The sequence below is a fragment of the Quercus suber genome, unplaced genomic scaffold (assembly GCF_002906115.3).
Source record: "Quercus suber isolate HL8 unplaced genomic scaffold, Cork oak 2.0 scaffold_396, whole genome shotgun sequence".
NCBI lineage: Eukaryota > Viridiplantae > Streptophyta > Magnoliopsida > Fagales > Fagaceae > Quercus > Quercus suber.
The window spans coordinates 175177-189881 of NW_027069848.1; the positions used below are offsets into that span (position 1 = coordinate 175177).

The 14705-nt window shown below is 30.6% G+C and overlaps 1 pseudogene; it reads right to left on the reverse strand.

The window, feature by feature from the left end:
* Positions 1-3397: 3397 nt before the first annotated feature.
* Positions 3398-9828, reverse strand: LOC112032447 (probable polygalacturonase At3g15720; annotated as a pseudogene).
* Positions 9829-14705: the final 4877 nt, after the last annotated feature.

Sequence of the window (14705 nt, forward strand, 5' to 3'; positions counted from 1 at the left end):
ATCCTGTAAATTATGTTTGACTGTTCAGTGTTCATTCGGGTTTTTTTTTTGGCATTTTTTTTTTTTCATTTTCCATTTTCTTTGGGGCTTTTCAAATTATCAGGTGGCTATTGCCCTGCCGGCCATCAACTTTAAGTAAATAATCTAGTGGATGTATCTAATAACATAATGTTAAATCAAATTGTGTAGGATGTTAACTTTGTTTGATAGTGAAATGAAGGTTAGTTGGAACTTGGACACACTTGGAGATTTTGTAATTATAAGGAGCAATGGGCAACTTGTTTACAATTTTTGTGTCACAGTTGATGATGCTACCATGGCTATATCACATGTTATAAGGTATTACGTCCAACCTCCATAAAATTAAGGGAAATTTGCTATTTACCTGTCTATAAACGTAGCAAGTTTACCATCTCTAATTTTTAATTTTTATTTACCCTGGTCGTGGTCCATGTGTTAAGACATCATATTCTTTCAAAACTTGCATTTTCAAGGCAGAGGAACATTTACCAAATACTTTAAGGCAAGCACTGATATATAAGGTACTGTTAAAAATCTAAACCTTTTTCCTGCTTTTCCTTGCTTTTGGGTATTTTTTTTTTTTTTAACAATAGAGAGAAACTGATTGTGGTCTCTATTACTCTATACATTATTCTACTACAGGCTCTGGGATTCTCAATGCCTTCTTTTGTGACAAAGTAAATTACATCAAGTGGGGCTTTAGCATCATTTAAGATAGGATGCAATTTGCCCCGTAACTGATAAAAGAATTAAAATTTAGCTTTCATCTAAAAATTATAAAAAGATAATAGAACACTGAACAATGAACGTTACTTTTATTAATTACGGGCATAATGCATAACCTTATTATTGTCAATATTATAACAAAATTAAAAACATTATTTGTGATGCAGAGTCATCCCTTGTTCAAAGGCCAACTCCTGGTTCAGCTCACTCCATGTGAGCACTCCTTTAAATATAAAATAATCTAAGATAATTTTGAAACAGGTTGGGAGGATCTGGGATTATGCAGTAAAATTATGCAGAATTATGCAAAAACTTACTGCAAAAATTGAAACACCAAAAACAATTTGCTTTGATTCTAAAACCCAATCCATGTTATACAATCATGGAATTGAAGCATGATCTAATATCAATTGTTGGAAGTGGATATCAATCTAAATGATGTGGTATACAATGGTAAAATAAAATAGTTTTTTTGGCTGCTAAGGATTATGCAGTAAAATTATGCAGAATTATGCAGAAAGCTTATCGCAAAAATTGAAACACAAAAAACAATTTGCTTTGATTCTAATATCAATTGTTGGAAGTGAATATCAATCTAAATGATGTAGTATACAATGGACACATTAATGAGAAGTACAATCTGATCAATTCAAGAAACGGAATCTTACATGTTGAAATACGTTGGAAGGTGATTTGAGACGTGCCACCAACACTTTATACTTTACTACTTCAGAGTCTTACATTCTTCCAATAAGCCACAACACATTAATAAAATGAGACATAAGATATTTCCAAATAAACCAAGGTAAAATAAAATAGTTTTTTTGGCTGTAAAATTATAGCACTATTGAAACGACATTCAGGTAATCTCACAAACACATCAATGGCATGCCAAGGATGCTCATCTAATATAAACACAAACACAAACACATGAAAAAAAAGGGTCTCATATTAATATAAACAAAGCATAAAAGTTTTGCACCAAAAAAAAAGAAAAAAGAATTGAGATGTAGAGATACCTCAACCAAAGCAGGGAGGTTTTGTCAGTATTTATAAACCGTGTGGAAAGGAATAAAGGGAGGAAGGAAATCAGATAGGCAACCGTTACTGCACAAAGGTGGGTAGCTTTCAAACTCTCTGTTTTCTCACGCAATACCCGAAGGCTTCAACGTTCCCCCCCCCCTCCCTTTAAGCTTCCCTCTACGTTACAATCTTCAAACTCTCTCTCTGTTCACGTTTCTATTTGGTCACACAAAACCCTGAACGCTTCCCCCTTTTTTTTTTCTTTCTTTCTTCCAAACCAACTTGCACATTTGATATTTTTAATTTCTTTTTCCTTTAATCTGAATTGAAAAGGCTTTGAGTTGGGCTTGATAGTGAAACTAAATAAATAAGAGGTGGGCTTGATTAATTATACAAATTTATTATAAGGTGATAGTGGGAGTAAATAAATAAGTAATGGGCTGCATTTATAGGGATGAGATTGATAGAGTTGAAAATTGTAAAAACAATTTTAAAATTGAAGGAAAAATTATACATTTTTTTAAAAAAAATGTCGTGGCAGCTGATGTAGCGCAACATGAGAACAACAGCATTAAACGCTACGCTTTAGCTTTTAGTAATATCTAGATATAGATATAGATTGGGAGAGTCACTTCCCATTCAACATTAGAGATGATGATGGCCATCTTCAAATCCCAAACTCTACTATTGTAAGGAAATTATACATGATTCGTCTAAGCAATAGAAAGGTTTTGTTGAAATTCAACGATCCATTACAAGGTTGTCCCTTTCTTTAGTAATTGAGAAAATACTACTTTTCTAGTTTCTAGGCCAGGGATGAATCTTTGTATGTGTGAGATCCTGCCCAATGCATTTCATTTTAATTTTTTCTTTTGTTGAACTAAATTACTAATTAATGGCTCAAGTGGATTAAATAGATCCTACCAAACTAGTTTACATACGAAAGAGAAAAAAAATGGAAATTTACTACAACCATATGAAAGAATTCAACATTTGGTGAATCTCATCTGTTAAAAAAGAGAATTGCTACATTCACAATATTTTCAAAATAAAATTATAAGTGATAAATTGTTACTCGTTATTGGTAACAGATGAATTGCTACATCTACAATACTTTTAGAACAAAATTATAGGTGTTGAATTGTTACTCGTTGTTATTGGTAACAAATAAACTGCTCCATCCACAACACTTTCAAAATAAAATTATAGGTGATAAATTGTTACTCATTGTTATTGGTGAAGAAAAAATAAGTAATTTCAGTAATGAGTTTGAATTAGATATCCTCATTTTAATAGGTGAGTCGGGATTTGACTCATGATCTCTTACTCTAATACCATGTTAAATTATCAATTGTCTTAAAAAGTTAAGCTGTTAGGAAATAGTAAATTTAATAATTTAACCATATAATTCTAACATTGATTCACCATCAGAGGAGGGAAATAGGTTTATGTTATTATTATTTTTTTTTTCTTTTGTATTCATCAACAATGATCATAAGGGAAAAAAATGACAACGCGTGATTCTGATCTAGGATTTTAGAACAACATGAGTAAGTATGAGAGACAAGGCAGACTTGTTGTAGCATATCTTCATCTTCGATGGAGATCATTGCTAGAGGCAATTATCTTACTTTCGATTATCACATTCATCAATGGTTAGGCAGGGCACTTCCGGTATGGTGCATTCGCTATTTCCCTCGGCGTTTTTGCAACTGGCGATGACTGATTTTTTAGGGTTAGATGATGTTATGTTGATGTGCTTCATTGTAATGTTAGTGCACATTATTTCATCACAGTTGAAAGTAATCGCATCCAAACCAACACAAGTTCCTTCAATACCTATATATGTCACATTGCTCACTTGTACTGACGATGTCTACCTCATCATTACAAAATAAAAATTGAATGACTGGTAAAATTGTTTGATTGAATAAAATTTTGAGACATAAGTTGTATTTTCTAATAGGACTCTAAGAAAAAAAATTCAATTACCTCATTTCGGCAATAGTGTTTACCGTTGCAGTAAAACTGGTCAATAATGATTGGGTTTTTGACATCCGCGAGTGTGATTTGCTCAAATAAAATATTTCTTGCATAACCCGAACCCCCCTAAGAAAATATAGAGATTATTTAAAGGGGGAAAAAAGAAAAAGAAAGCCATTGAAATATTGAATAGGTTAATTTTAATTGAAAGCCTTTTATTCTTAATAATGTCTAAGCACTTTACCTGCCATGTCTTGATCCTTGCTCCATTCAAAGTTCCATTAAAGCTACAATTGTTCACATATACCTCTTCTACAGTGGCATATGCTCCATTTGCTCCCAAGCTTCCCACGCTATATGAGCCATGAGGTTTACATTAGCAGTAATTAGTAGTATATCTTCTTCAATGGTATTCATAAAATAAAAAAAAATAAAAAAAAAGTATATCTCTTCAATGGTAAAAAAATGTTTGAGTTGATCTCCAAAGTGTTTTCCTTTTCTTCTGTGGCATGGATATATAGTTAATATTTTTCATTGGATATTTTCATAAGATGAATTTCAATTTTTTTAATTGTAGATTCTCATTTTTTTTTCCTTTTTGTTATTGTAAATTCTCTAGTATTTTTTGGTTTTGCACCATAATGTGCCCAAGTAAATGAATTGTGCTACAAAATGTGGATTTCAACAAACCTTATACCATGGCCAGGTCCACAAACAATTCGAGTGATGTTGATACCAGTCGTTTTATCATTGACAGCAATACAATCATCTCCTATTAGCATTGCAAAGCAAATGCATGAAAGGCATGAAAAACAATAAGCAGGAGTATATGAATTTTTATTTTACTGGAGGTTTTAGAAAATGTAGTAAGAATTCAATACAAAAAGCAAAAAGAAATTCATTCATATTCGAATAAGAATTTCATAACTAAAATCATGGTTATACATATTTAATAATAATAAAAAAATCATGGTTCTACATATTTGTTTAAAAAATTCATGGTTATACATGCTAGATTATATGTTTTACTCAATTTCGATTTAATAACAAATAAACTTATGTAATCTTACTATAATTTCGTATGATATTTTCAAATATAAAATAATATTAATTCAGTACTTTTCTATGCAATTTCATGTAAAGCGACAAATTGAAACTTATATTTTTTTATGTTTAATATGATCAACAAAACTTGGAATTAAAAACTATTTTTTGTATGAATAATAATGAAATTATTTTTAAGTGCATTATATTAATTCTTAAATATAAAAAACATTTATTTTGTAAATGATTTGATTTATGAATGGTAACAATTAAGATAGGTAAATATGGTAGATACCAAAAAAAAAAAAAAATGTATATATGTAAGGTAGAATTCTCCCAATATAATAATGATTATGAAGATAATGTGAAAAGGTATATTAGTGACCCAAAAAAAAAAAAAAAAAAAATTACCAGTTCCAATATAACTATCGTGGATGCTAACATTGGTTGAAGAAGAAATATCAACTCCATCAGTGTTAGGACTAGATTTGGGAGCAGATATGTTTAGATAAGAGAGAGTTGCATTATCACAAAAAGTTATACTAATATGGTTTCTTGGACTATCAAGATGAGTAAGTCCACTGTGCTGAAGATTACTGCAATTATAAAAACGTAGTGCCTGCAATTTTATAACTCAATTAGTTAGATAATTAAAGAAATTAAAAGTTGAACAGCATCAGTACCTTTTTTTTTCTTAATTTTCAAATGTTATATATATACATATATGCTTTTCTCAGCCAAAAAAACAATTCCTCCAATTTTACCATAATCATTAATTAAGAGACACACACTCCCTCCCAATCAAGTATTGAGAAATTATGTAGCTTTAAAGCCTCCTAGAGTCCTAGTACATTATTTCCTACCATAATCAACATTTTGTACACATTACTTTCCCCAATATTTTGTTTATGAAAATAATCACAATTTCTTCGAGTTGAGAAGTTTTCAATGTCGGAGTCTTACCGTGGGTTTATAACAGCTTGCATTCCCCTGTCAAAAAAGAGTTTAATTTCTAATTTATTTTTTGAGCTTTCAAGAAAATCCTTAAAAAAGAAGAAGAAGAAGTAAATAATATGTCTGCACAAACTGATACTTCTCAGTATACATAATAGGTCAAAAGAGGTTCTTTAATATTCCATTAATTTCCATACCAAGAAAAGTATAAAAAGATAAAAAACGAAATCAATATATCCCAATCTCAAAGAACTAAGAATTCCCTTTTCCACCCACTTTAATCCCTTCATTGGCTAGTAAATGGAAATTATTGTGGATCTAGGAGGAAGAACGTTTAATTCTCATACATATATGTGTTAAACAATAATAATTTTTTTTGGTGAGAAACAATAAAAATTATACGAATATCTTATAGATTAGTTGCATTACTTAATTTTGCCAATAAAGAGAACTAAGGTCAATTCATAGTCCCATCCCCCCTTATTGTGAGGAAAAAAAATAATCAGAAAATTTTGGACCATTGTTTGATGAATGATCTTCAAGGCGTCAATTGAAAATGATATTGAGAGGAAAGGTCATCAAAATCTTGAATTAATTAATTAATTAATTATATATAGTTATTAAACCTCGACCGATCCAGCCGGTCAGACCGAAAATTTGGTGACCTAGCACCTAGACTACTTCGGGTGTTAAAATAGATCGTTTCTGCATATGACCTAGTCAAACTTAGCGGGTTTGTGGCTACTCGAGCAGAATATGTTTTTATAAACTGGTTGGATTTGTGAAATTTGTAAAATTACATCTATAGATCAACTTTGTGGACTTCTTTACTGTTTAATGAGCTATAATTTGGTAATTTAAAGAAGAAAAAACAAAATAATTTTTTAAAAAATGCAATTTTTTGTTTGTCTACCTACCTCCAAGACTCTCATTATATCAAAAGACTACTATTTTATCATGAAACCTTGATTTTAAAGTATAATTTTCAGTTTAATTTAGGCATATATCTATTTTTTTTTTAATTTACATATTTATGTTATTATTTTTCAAAATTATTTTTATATTTTTTATTTTTTAAAATTTTTTTGACCCTACGGTTTAACCTGTAATCCATTGGTTGAACAAGTGTGCCTATTTCATAGGCCGGATTAATGTCGGGGCTGGGTTTATAATATATATATGTGTGTGTGTTAACATAAAAAGAATTCCATACTTGAACACTGAAATTTCTCCACCAAATTGAACCACTGCCGTTGATCTCTCCTGAACCATTGACAATGAGATTACTCACATTCCGGAAGCCTAACCAGGTATTTGCATAACAGTTTGTCCATCCTTCTGTGGTATTGGGTGCTAAAATTGTCCCCAAAACCTGTCCTCCACAAAAAGTAATTAATTAGAAGTGTATTAATCACGTAGACAATGAAATCAAAGCAAAATTCTTTGTCTCACAACTGTACCTGAACTTGGATACTGTCAGACTTGCATGGACCTTTGAAAGTCACTGGCTTTAATAGGAATATCTTCTCCTTTGGTACTATAAGCATTGGAATGTCAGAAGCTGCTTCAACTTCACATAAAGCTTTCCAAGCTTTTAAAAAGGCCTTCAGATTCACATAATTATTAGTCCATAACAATCAAATATGATATACCCTCATCCTATTAATTTTATTCTCTAAAGGCGCAAGAAAAAAAAAAATATAAACAAAAACAAATAAATGAAATGTTGAGATTTTAATTTATATACTTCGGAGTCATCAGTTTCTCCATCTCCTATAGCACCATAACAAGTCACATCTCCAACTGCATCTTTACCAGTCTCGTTAAAACCCTCTGATGCTTCATTCACAAGGCCATGGCCTACTCCAGTTGAAAAAATTGAAAGTACCAAAACAATGCTAAGTAGTTCCTGCATAAACATACATATAACAAAACAACTTTTAGAATACAGACTAATTCATTAGCAACCTCACAGAAAGTGCAAGAATCGAGCTACTTGTCGTCTAAAATAGAGTGTAGTAGTTAAGGGTAGCTATTTGTAAGGTATAGAATCATGCATGAATTACCATTTTGAACATGCTGCAGTACTATAGGAAAGACATAGAGGAAAACACTCTTATCATTCACGTCCTATTTCCCATTTTCTTTATATAATAGATATTCTGAGAAATGCACCTTCCTCAATCACTATCTTGCCAAATATCATCAAAACTAATCTCTGTTATGTATGTGTCAAATAATGGAATCTTAAATAATTTGTTCTTCTTGTTGACTTTATAGAACAAGAGTGTAATGAATGCCAAATACAATAAATATTTTACATTGATTGATAGGGATTTGAAATTTAGATATCTCTGGGAAATTATTGTGTACTCTCGGAGTACCATAAATGCGTACTCCCTTTTCTCATATAAATGGTGAGTCCCACTAATTAAATTCATGGTAGGACCCATCATTCATATGAGAATAGCTAGAGTAAGCATTTGTGGTACTCCGAGAGTACCTAATGATTTTCTGATATTATCTCTATTGAAATCATCAAAATGTACTAATTGATCAAACACAAGGCTCTTAACCAAGGAAATACAGATACTTCATTTGGGGTGTTGTACCTGTGTCGGACACTTGACACTCCTTAGACACTTCTGCATGCATGTCCTGTTGTGTCATTTTTTAAACATTAAAAAAAATGTTAGACACAGCTGGGACATAAAAACCTCAGCCCTTGCCCCCTATACCCCATAAATACTTATACTTATGAAGTGATCATTGTACTAAGAGTGTGTGGTGGTAATAAATATCTTTATTCTTTATTTGTATTCTAATATATGAACATCCTTTAATAGTAATGAATTTGTTTTATTATCCATTATTACTCTTAATTTGATAAAAAAATGATTAATAATATATAGAAATAAAATATTCATTATTTCTCTTAAATTGATATAGGATAAATAAATGCTTAACCATATATAGAATAAATAAATTCTTAACCATAAATAAAAATATATTTAATAATTAATTAATATACATATAGCCGCTGTACCTATGTCCTATTTTTTTCAAAAATTACTATGTCGCCATGTCGAATCCATACTTGTAGCCGTGTTCGTATCCATCCAGGTGCTTCCTAGCACTTATTGATCGGTTATGATTTTATTGGCACTTGTGGATGAATTTCAGATCAACAATAACTAAACCAGATCAATTATGGAATTCATGCATCCATTTGTTGGAGACATAATTATTAGTCCATAACAATCAAATATGATATACCCTCATCCTATTAATTTTATTCTCTAAAGGCGCAAGAAAAAAAAAAATATAAACAAAAACAAATAAATGAAATGTTGAGATTTTAATTTATATACTTCGGAGTCATCAGTTTCTCCATCTCCTATAGCACCATAACAAGTCACATCTCCAACTGCATCTTTACCAGTCTCGTTAAAACCCTCTGATGCTTCATTCACAAGGCCATGGCCTACTCCAGTTGAAAAAATTGAAAGTACCAAAACAATGCTAAGTAGTTCCTGCATAAACATACATATAACAAAACAACTTTTAGAATACAGACTAATTCATTAGCTGCCTCACAGAAAGTGCAAGAATCGAGCTACTTGTCGTCTAAAATAGAGTGTAGTAGTTAAGGGTAGCTATTTGTAAGGTATAGAATCATGCATGAATTACCATTTTGAACATGCTGCAGTACTATAGGAAAGACATAGAGGAAAACACTCTTATCATTCACGTCCTATTTCCCATTTTCTTTATATAATAGATATTCTGAGAAATGCACCTTCCTCAATCACTTTCTTGCCAAATATCATCAAAACTAATCTCTGTTATGTATGTGTCAAATAATGGAATCTTAAATAATTTGTTCTTCTTGTTGACTTTATAGAACGAGAGTGTAATGAGTGCCAAATACAATAAATATTTTACATTGATTGATAGGGATTTGAAATTTAGATATCTCTGGGAAATTATTGTGTACTCTCGGAGTACCATAAATGCGTACTCCCTTTTCTCATATGAATGGTGAGTCCCACTAATTAAATTCATGGTAGGACCCATCATTCATATGAGAATAGCTAGAGTAAGCATTTGTGGTACTCCGGGAGTACCTAATGATTTTCTGATATTATCTCTATTGAAATCATCAAAATGTACTAATTGATCAAACACAAGGCTCTTAACCAAGGAAATACAGATACTTCATTTGGGGTGTTGTACCTGTGTTGGACACTTGACACTCCTTAGACACTTCTGCATGCATGTCCTGTTGTGTCATTTTTTAAACATTAAAAAAAATGTTAGACACAGCTGGGACATAAAAACCTCAGCCCTTGCCCCCCTATACCCTATAAATACTTATACTTGTGAAGTGATCATTGTACTAAGAGTGTGTGGTGGTAATAAATATCTTTATTCTTTATTTGTATTCTAATATATGAACATCCTTTAATAGTAATGAATTTGTTTTATTATCCATTATTACTCTTAATTTGATAAAAAAAATGATTAATAATATATAGAAATAAAATATTCATTATTTCTCTTAAATTGATATAGGATAAATAAATGCTTAACCATATATAGAATAAATAAATTCTTAACCATAAATAAAAATATATTTAATAATTAATTAATATACATATAGCCGCTGTACCTATGTCCTATTTTTTTCAAAAATTACTGTGTCGCCATGTCGAATCCATACTTGTAGCCGTGTTCGTATCCATCCAGGTGCTTCCTAGCACTTATTGATCGGTTATGATTTTATTGGCACTTGTGGATGAATTTCAGATCAACAATAACTAAACCAGATCAATTATGGAATTCATGCATCCATTTGTTGGAGCGGTTTTTTGTTGCCAATAAAATATTTGGAAAACCATGATCGAGACTCAACATTGGGCTTAGAATATGGCCTAAAGGCTATCGATGAAATGTGAAATGCACATTTTTAGTTCAAGGTCCGGATTGCACCCAACAAGAATTATAATAAAGCCCTAAGAATATCTCTTGCAAAGATAAGCTAACATAAAAGATGACCCACTACAACAACTACTCAAACAATAGTCCAACAGTGAAATAAGAGAAACATCCAACGGTTAGTTATCTGACAGAGTAATAAATGTGTTTACATTAGAAAAATCATGTATTTCATTTATTATTATTAAGTCAACATGAGGTAAGAACTCCATATATAGTAACAAATGCATTATAGCCTTTAATGAAAAAGTAAAAAACAGTGATTAAAGGCTCTATAATTACAAGTAAAATAATAAAATTTTGGATGGAATAAAGGGAAAAAAAGAGCATCCAACTAATGTAGCAAATGCTTAAACAAGATCTCTGTGTTCCATGTCATGCCCATAATGACGAATATATGTTCTTTTTTCTTGAGGAGAATGAATATATGTATATACTAAATGGTGGAAGTGATTTTATGGAAAGGTATGTGTGAATATATGGAAGTATGGAAGAGAGGTGGAGTATATTTAGCCACTTTTAGTTATAGTGTAAAATGAACTATTTATGGTGTTGGGATTTTATGAGGGATTGAGATCTTCTAGAGTTCCTAGGGAATTTTACCATGTAGAATTCTTTTAATCTGCACCTTTCATTTATAATAAATGATCTAGATTTTGTCATATCATAAATCCACTAACAAAGCTACAAAAATAATGATTTAAAAAAATAACTGCTCATAAATGACAATTATTACCTTAAATGCAAATAGTGGATATGACATTGCAGCATTAAATGCAAAAGAAATTTGCTTATTAAGAAAATTGATTATTCTGCACATAAACCAAGAAGCATATATATATATATATATATGATATATGAATGGCAGAGACACCTGGGTTTTCATTCCAATTTTTTTAGTCCTCTATTAATTTTATGGATCATGCTAACGAGTGCCCTTAGGGCACTCGTTAACAATCCATTTTAAGAAATTTTTGACATTACTTTTATGGGAAATAAAAAAAAGTTGTCAAAATATTAATTTTTTTTCTTTTTCCATAAAAACTTTCTTTAATTGGATTGTTAACTAAGGGCACTCGTTAGCATTTTCCTAATTTTATTAGTACATGATTGGCACTTAGGATCATAAAATATGATTTTTCTATGTCCCATTTCAGTCTAACCTATGCTTTGAAATTAACTACCAAAACGATTTGTGGAACCAATTGAAAAATGAAGAGGGAAAGGAAAAGATGACTTCACATTCTCTTAGAGACCTAATTTAGGTAAAAGAGGTAAGGCAATAATTATCATTTATGAGTAGTTATTTTTTAAACCATTATTTTAGGGGATTTGTTAGTGGATTAATAATATGGAAAAATCTGGACCTTTTATTATAAATGAATGATTAAGATTAATAGAACTCTATACAGTAGAGTACCCTAGGAACTCTAGAGAATCTCAATCCTTTTATGAGCAAATGAAAGGGAAATGATATGTCTACAACATTTTTACAACAATTTCTAAGTGGCAGGTTGTTACTAGTTGTTATTATTGGGGCAAAAAAGTAATCTTAGTGTTAGTTTCAAATTTAAACCAATAACAACTAATCACCTGTAATTTGTTGTAAAAATGTTGTAAAATTATTATAGATGTAACATCTCTCCAAATGAAACGGAGCATTTGTGGGTAGGTGTAAATGGACATTTATGAACTAAAAGGTTGACTTATGAGCTGCAAATGGCAAGATAGGTGAGGAATTTATGAGAAGATGGTGTCTTGAAGAGTTGGTAGAGGGTTCCTTTTATAATGAACTTTAAGGGAGTAATTAGCAAAATCAAAGAGGATTAGTTTTGATTAGCAAGGGAATCTCATAATATCTATCCTAGGATTTGAACAAAAATGGTGTGATTTGCTTTTGAAGTTTTTTGCTTCTTTGGGTAATGACAGCTAGCCCTATCTTAGCACTAAATACTGGGACTTAGGAGATTATTCTTAGCAAATTAGCTATAACTAGGATTAGAGCTCCAAGGTCTAGTTATGTTACCCCAAGCCAGCCATTGAGACCGTTACAAGAAACTCTATTGGACAGCTCCTTATGCTCTCCAAACTACATTTCCCCAAATTTCCCCTTTTTAGATTCATGCAATACATTTTTAGTAGGAAATAAGTAGATAAGTTGAAGCTCAAGTGGTATGGTGTGAGGACCGGGAGTACTAAGGAACGGATTGACTTCCAAGTGGTACATCCCTCTTCGAAGCCATGCCATCCTCACCCTCGTGTTTCCTGGAGGCCTCCGCCGAATGGTTTGTTTAAAATCAACATTGATGGAGCCATCTTCACATAGGTGAATAAATTCGGGATTGGGGTGGTTATTAGAAATAACCAAGGTTTGGTGATTGCATCTCTCTCGAAACAACTCTCACAAGCTTACTATCTCGAGAAAATTGAAGCCTTAGCTGCTTCTAAGGCACTCCAATTTGCTTCAGTAATAGGGATCAATCAAGTTGTCTAGCAGGGTGACTCTTAGGTGATAATGAGAGCTTTAATAATAATAATATTATTATTGTTATTGTTATTTCAAATGGTTTTAGTTTTATTTATTTGAAATCTGAGATATATATATATACACACACATATTATATACAACAATAAGATCTAATTATTCAAATTATAGAAATATTCAAAAATTGCAAGATTATAATAAACATATAAATAGTAAAACATAGAGCTAAAAATATTGGTTTTGATGTTTTCAATAAAAGTATTAAATTCTATCAAGTTTAATAATATTTTTATAATTATAATACAGAAAAATTTTAACGTGTGTTTAATAAGTTTAAATAGAAAAGTGTATTTTCAAAATATTTTTGTTTAGTACAGTAAACAGGAAATTTTCAAACAAAAGGAAAACACATTCATACGTGCAAATATGACTTTCAGTTATGAAGAAAATATTATTTTTAAGTATTTGTTTTTATACAATATCATATATCTCAAGGATAAAGTTTACCTCCAAAATGGTTAGGAGAAAACTTCATTTTACCTGTATACTCTAAAGAAAATTCATGTGTGTTTTTAGTCATATAATTTGCTTAATAAGTCATGTAATTTATTTAAATAATATATGTTGATAGTTTTAAGAATTTCCATATAATAAATTGAAGGAGTTTTCTCCTAACCGAAATAGTTATTTGAATTTTCATCAAAATTTGTTTGTTCATGCTTTAACGCTATAAGTTGAAATCTCAATTCTGGATAATGTTACAAATCTTCCAAACTCTTGAAATATGAAACCAAATAATTATTTATACAATTTTTCTTCTTTACCATGTTAAGTGGCTAAGGCAAACATTGAACTCCATTGGCATGACTCCATTACTATTTCAAGAGTAAAATAAACCTATTGCTTAGGGCTCAATCCACGCTTGGAAAAGATTTCAGACCCTATTGCTTAGGGTTCAAATATGGGTTTGGGTTAAGTAAAATGATTGTGTAGTTAATTTTAATAAAAAGAAGATATCACGTTAGTACTTGATACAATTAAGGCTAACTCATTAGTTTTTTAGCTACATGTATAAGAAAATTAACAACGAAACTAAATAGAATGAAAAGAGCTTATTTTTTAAATCTTAGGAACTAAAATTAAAAATTGACGATTTGAAACATTAATTAGAGACTACAAGAACTCAAAGTATAAACTTTAGAAACCAACAATATACTTTGATCTTGGCTTTTAATTTATAAGCTTGAATTTTTCATCTAATCTGTTATGTCAGTAGATAATTCAATTGTTACAAATGGGACAGTCAAACCTTGATTTTTCTCATAAAGTAAACCAAGTACAGTCACTGAACTATGGATCAACTCTTATTTCAATAATAACTTTTGTATTTGAATTAACGTACTTGATTGTTATATATTATTATTATTTTTTTGATAATTTACAAGCCTCTTGGTACAAGATTGATGATTAA